The sequence below is a fragment of the Bufo gargarizans genome, chromosome 3, assembly GCF_014858855.1.
Source record: "Bufo gargarizans isolate SCDJY-AF-19 chromosome 3, ASM1485885v1, whole genome shotgun sequence".
In the NCBI taxonomy this organism is placed as follows: domain Eukaryota; kingdom Metazoa; phylum Chordata; class Amphibia; order Anura; family Bufonidae; genus Bufo; species Bufo gargarizans.
In genome coordinates this window covers 458,881,030-458,887,029 of record NC_058082.1, presented here as the reverse complement: position 1 = coordinate 458,887,029, position 6,000 = coordinate 458,881,030, and the positions used below count along the sequence as shown (strand labels likewise).

Here is a 6,000-nt window from a genome sequence, read left to right as displayed (position 1 = left end):
TTCCACTGGTCTAATGTCCATTCCTTGTGTTCTTTAGCCCAAACAAGTCTCTTCTGATTGTTGCCTGTCCTTAGCAGTGGTTTCCTAGCAGATATTCTACCATGAAGACCTGATTCACACAGTCTCCTCTTAACAGTTGTTCTAGAGATGTGTCTGCTGCTAGAACTCTGTGTGGCATTGACCTGGTCTCTAATCTGAGCTGCTGTTAACCTGCGATTTCTGAGGCTGGTGACTCGGATGAACTTATCCTCCGCAGCAGAGGTGACTCTTGGTCTTCCTTTCCTGGGGTGGTCTGCATGTGAACCAGTTTCTTTGTAGCGCTTGATGGTTTTTGTGACTGCACTTGGGGACACTTTCAAAGTTTTCCCAATTTTTCGGACCGACTGACCTTCATCTCTTAAAGTAATGATGGCCACTCGTTTTTCTTTACTTGGCTGCTTTTTTTCTTGCCATAATACAAATTCTAACAGTCTATTCAGTAGGACTATCAGCTGTGTATCCACCTGACTTCTCCACAACGCAACCGATGGTCCCAACCCCATTTATAAGGCAAAAAATCCCACTTATTAAACCTGACAGGGCACACCATTGAAGGGAAAACCATTTCAGGTTAGGGGTGGACGGTATAGGCGAAATGCAATATAAATTTGGGCCACGATATGGATTTTCGCCATATTGCCGGACCGCGATATGATCACGCTCTCTGCGCGCACCATTTTCTCCTGAGCCGGCCGGCACAGTGGAGGGAGAAGGAGGGAGTCCCTCCCTCCCCACTGTGCGCGGCTGCCACTGAACACCAATGAGGACAGAGGAGGAGGGGAGGGACTGTGACCACTGCGGCACCAATGAATGTGCCGGCCATATCCCACAGGGTCCCCCTCCTCAACCCCATCATTGGTGGCAGTGGGCAGTTCCGATCGGAGTCCCAGCAGTGTAATGCTGGGGCTCTGATCGGTTACCATGGCAGCCAGGAGTCACGCTACTGAAGCCCTGGCTGCCATGGTATGTTAGTGAGCAGCTTTATACTTATGTGCGCCGTGGCCGCTCCTTCTTCTGTCTCTGTGGCGGATTGCTAATGCTTACAGCATTAGCAATGCGCCGCACAGACCTATGAGAAGAAGGAGCGACAGGCGGCCACGGCGCACGTGAGTATAAAGCTGCTCACTAACATACCATGGCAGCCAGGGCTTCAGTAGCCTGGCTGCCATGGTAACCGATCGGAGCCCCAGCATTACACTGCTGGGACTCCGATTGGAACTGCCCACAATGATTGGGGGAGGAGGGGGACCCTGTGGCCACTGCCTCCAATGATTAATACTGGGGGGGGGGGTTTGTGTTACCAGAGGGGGCTGATCAGAGGCTGGGGGGGGCACATGAGAGACTGGCGCCATGGTCAGCTCCCTGCTGTTGTGTGCACAAAGCACAGGGCAGCAGGGAGAGTGTAAAGTCCTATTCACCCTAAGGCCCCATGCACACGGCCGTTGTTCACGGCCGTGTGCGGGCCGTGGAACCGCGGCCTGGATCCCTCCTGAGAGCAGGAGCGCACGGCGTCACTGGTTGCTATGACGCCGTGCGCTCCCTGCTGCCGCCGCAATGCAGTAATACACTGGTATGATCTATACCAGTGTATTACTGTACTGTGCCGGCAGCAGGGAGCGCACGGCGTCATAGCAACCAGTGACGCCGTGCGCTCCTGCTCTCAGGAGGGATCCAGGCCGCGGTTCCACGGCCCGCACACGGCCGTGAACAACGGCCGTGTGCATGGGGCCTAATAGAGCTCTATTAGGGTGAATATGACAAGGGTTCTAGCCCTTAAGGAGGCTAATAGTTATTAAATAAAAAGTAAAAAAAAAAAAAAAAAGAAGTTTAAACACCCCCCCCCTATAGAAAACAAAATATATCGCAATATATATCGCACATGCTTAAAATTATATCGCAATATAGATTTTAGGCCATATCGCCCACCCCTAATTCAGGTGACTACCTCTTGAAGCTCATCAAGAGAATGCCAAGAGTGTGCAAAGCAGTAATATGACATATTTTCTGTTGTTTCAGTCTTTTTTGTTATGTATATAATTCCACATGTGTTCATTCATAGTTTTGATGCCTTCAGTGTGAATCTACAATTTTCATAGTCATGAAAATAAAGAAAAATCTTTGAATGAGAAGGTGTCCAAACTTTTGGTCTGTACTGTAGGTGGCCAGTCTATGGAGACCACTGATGCGTGAAAGAGGCCTAAAGTATCATTCCTGTAACACTATGGCTATATGTGCCCCAATATTGTAAAACATATATATATATATATATATATATATATAAAAATAAATGTTGGCTGTCCGTGATTTTGGGATGAGTTGTCAAAAAAAATATATATTAATTCTGCGTCTACCCACACTTCAAAAAACCCCAAAACTTTTTCTGTATGACCCCAGGACATCCAGACACGATAACGCAGCTGTCCCATGCCGCCCGTTACTTTCCACCACCTCAGGTGCCGTAAGTGAACATGCCGGCTTGCAATGTGACAGTGTGTATGTCCGGGCATGAGGAGGAAGAGGAGGTGGTTGCTGTCTCGATGATGGTGGGAGAAGAGGAGGTGCTCAGCTGAAGCTGCTGCTAGTGCTCATGACGCAGGAAAAACGCACCGCCGGCCAAAAAGAGAGACGCTGAGAGACGGAAAAACCCAGGAATAAAATAAATCTCTAAGCGGAAGGGGAAAGGACGGCACTCGGAGCGCCCCGCTGCAAGCGGCCGTTGACAGGCCATACAAACCGACATACCGGCTCGGAGCCTCCGACAGGGAGGAGAAAACCGGCGCGGGAGGCAACGCGAAGAAGAAGTTTTGCTGCATCCGAAGTTGTGGGGGAGGATATAAAGGAAGCGAGAGGAAGACGGCCGCCCGCTATATTAACCTCTTCTCCGTTACTGTGTATGAACAGAAGCCTAGGAGGCGGCCTCACATGTCTCTCCCTGCGCCCCTGGTATGAGCAGCACCCCGGCTCCTCACCGTCTCCAGCAGGGGAGGACGACTCACTAGTCGGCGGTGAGTAAATGGCCGTCTGTCGGCTTGGTACTAACGGCAGGGCTGGTGAGGGCCCTGCCTCATACGTGTGGCAGACATGACATGGAGACGAACGTTATGTGTGCCGCCTCCACCCTGCCGCTCTCTTCCGCCTCCCCCCTTTTATTTTTATTTTTTTATAACATGATGAAGTGTAAGGGAAAATGGCTGACGTCTCTGCTCTCCCCCATCCTGTCTGGGGCTGACTGAGGATGAGCTAGCACTCCTCCTCCAGGAGCCATTGCTGTGCGCTCTCTCTCTCGCCATTTATTTTCTTTCTTTCCACTTAACCCCTTGCTGCCCGCCGGACAGGGAGGAGGCTGGTCCCGGCGGCGCTCCGTTCCCCCCATCCCCCCGTGTGTGTGTACCCTGGCAGGCCGGCATTTCCTCTCTCCGTCTCCCTCCCTTTGCCCTCTCGTTCTCTCCTCCCACTTCCCTCTTCTCTTCTGCTTTCTGCCAAACGCCATTACTGAGGTGGAGTGATTTCGAGGGGGTGGGTGGGGAAAAAGAAAAAGCGAGAGCCATGTAGGCCCTGCCTGCAATTACAGGCCTCTGACTAATTTACTTCAATGGCAGCCTGGTCTCCCCTCGCTGAAGCCCTCTAACAGCAGGCGCCCCCCTGCTGGGCCTACCCCGAGCAGCCCTCCCTGTAAAATAAAGACGGAAGCTGGCGGACATGTAAGTAGAAAGAACCCGGGCCTAGCGCACACAGCCTGGTGTGAATCCAGTCCTGGATTTGGTGGCTGTCAGTGTAACCTCTGTGTGTGACAGCCCTGGCGTCCATACTGTCTTATCTCACTGAGGACTACCTTGACTTCTGTCCCTGTTGTGTCATGCCGCTCTTGTACTGTGACTCACGGTAAAGACTTTACACTACTACTCCCATTCTCCTCCCTGCCATATGTGCACATCGGTGATAGCCAGTGCCTCCTATGATGGGACAGACCGCACGTAACTCGCACACAGGTTATGTCCTCGCTTTCTGGTCTGCCCCATGTTGTTCGCGTTCCGTTTTCTTGGCTTTTAGGGTGATCTGCGCGTCCACGTCCTGTCTGAGATGGCAGCATGTACTCGTTTAGCTCTTATTTTTATGCTAGGCTTGGCCATATGGGGCTGTAGAGAAGAGGGGGAAAAAAAAAACGTACAGCAAATGGAGACCTATAAACTCAGTTGGCGACAAAAGTGATGGACAATGCTTGGGGTTTAGCGGATAGAGCATGGACGAGTTTTACAGAGCCTTATCTGAATAAGCCCCTAGGGCTGATAGACATGATTGTGCTCGGTCCGTGCGTTGGCCTCGTTTCCCGGACTGACCACCTGACTGCGTCATAGTGATTTATGATGGTCCATTCCTATCAGATTGAGGGGCTGTTGCAGTGTACGCACGTGATGATGTGAGTACAGTACATTTAGACCCACCATCAGATAGGAGCTGACTTTATCATAAATCACTATGATGCGGTCAGGAGAGCTGCAGTCGGTCTGGGAGATGTGGTCCACGCACGGACCGCGTTTCCCTGACAGAGTGCGGTCGTGTGAATCGGTTCTTGGGGGGGGGGGGGGGGTTTCTGGATTTAGGGTTTCTGCACAGTACTAACAGAACGTCTGCACTGGTTTCTGTGCAGTTTCACCAAAAACTGCATGTGTTTTTGGGGCGCGTTTAATGCGGTTTTTCCGTAGATGTCACCCCTGCGTTGAGAGAGGGTAAAATCTGCACAACAGGTCAATTTCTGCACGGACAAAAAAATTGACATGAGATTTGTCTAATCTCCTACGCTTCGCTGGTGCCGTATTGCACTACGGTTTCTCAGCACAAGCTTCTGCGTGGAAAAACTCCCAGCATTCCTGGACAGCCTACAGCTATTAGGGCATGCTGGGAGTTGTAGTTTTGCAACAGCTGGAAGGCTGCAGGTTGAGCATGCCTGCCTAAGACAAACATTCAATGGATTGTGTTTCCTGCCTCCCTTGTGTTACCACTGCTGGATGCATGTGGAAGAGGGCTCTAAGGTTCTGCACTCCCAACTCTCCCCCAATAGCTGATGACAGGGGAGATTGTTTGCCCCATGCTTTTGTTAGCGGAAAGAGGAGCCTCTCCTCCCCCATTTACTGCATATGTACGCTGGCCTGACTATGCTTGTGTAACATATTACATAAGGCCGAAAAGACATTTGTCCATCCAGTTCGGCCTGTCATCCTGCAAGTTGATCCAGAGGAAGGCAAAAAAAACCCTGTGAGGTAGAAGCCAATTTTCCTCACTTTAGGGGAATAAAAAATTCCTTCCCGACTCCAATCGGGCAATCAGAATAACTCCATGGATCAACCACCCCTCTCTAGTAGCTGGAGGCTGTAATATTATTACACTCCAGAAATATATCAAGGCCCCTCTTGAATTCCTTTATTGTACTCACCATCACCACCTCCTCAGGCAGAGAGTTCCATAGTCTCACTGCTCTTACCGTAAAGAATCCTCTTCTATGTTTGTGTACAACTTTGTGCCTCCAGATGCAGAGGATGTCCCTTCGTCACAGTCCTGGGGATAAATAGATGATGGGATAGATCTCTGTACTGACCCCTGATATATTTATACATAGTAATTAGATCTCCCCTCAGTGGTCTTTTTTCTAAAGTGAATAACCCTAATTTTGATAATCTTTCAGGGTACTGTAGTTGCCACATTCAAGTTATTACTTTAGTTGCCCTCCTCTGGACCCTCTCCAGCTCTGCTATGTCTGCCTTTTTCACAGGAGCCCAGAACTGTACACAGTACTCCGTGTGGTCTGACTAATAATTTGTAAAGTGGTAGGACTATGTTCTCATCACGGGCATCTATGCCCCTTTTGATGCAACCCATTATCTTATTGGCCTTGGCAGCAGCTGCCTGACACTGGTATTTGAAGCTTACAAGCGAATACACCTAGATGAGTGTCTGATGGACAGC

At 50.3% G+C, this 6,000-nt stretch overlaps 1 protein-coding gene across 3 annotated transcripts in view; it reads left to right on the top strand.

Moving 5' to 3' along the window:
- The first annotated feature begins 2,569 nt into the window (after positions 1–2,569).
- Positions 2,570–6,000, top strand: part of USP9X (ubiquitin specific peptidase 9 X-linked) — a 161,511-nt gene continuing 158,080 nt past the window's right edge. For 2 of the 3 annotated variants that reach the window (XM_044283617.1, XM_044283614.1), the window contains exon 1: positions 2,570–3,044. The gene's annotated coding sequence lies outside the window, so the exon portion shown is untranslated. Of the gene's footprint in view, positions 3,045–3,423; positions 3,741–6,000 lie in introns of those variants that run through there. The other variant, XM_044283615.1, reaches the window with a different exon arrangement.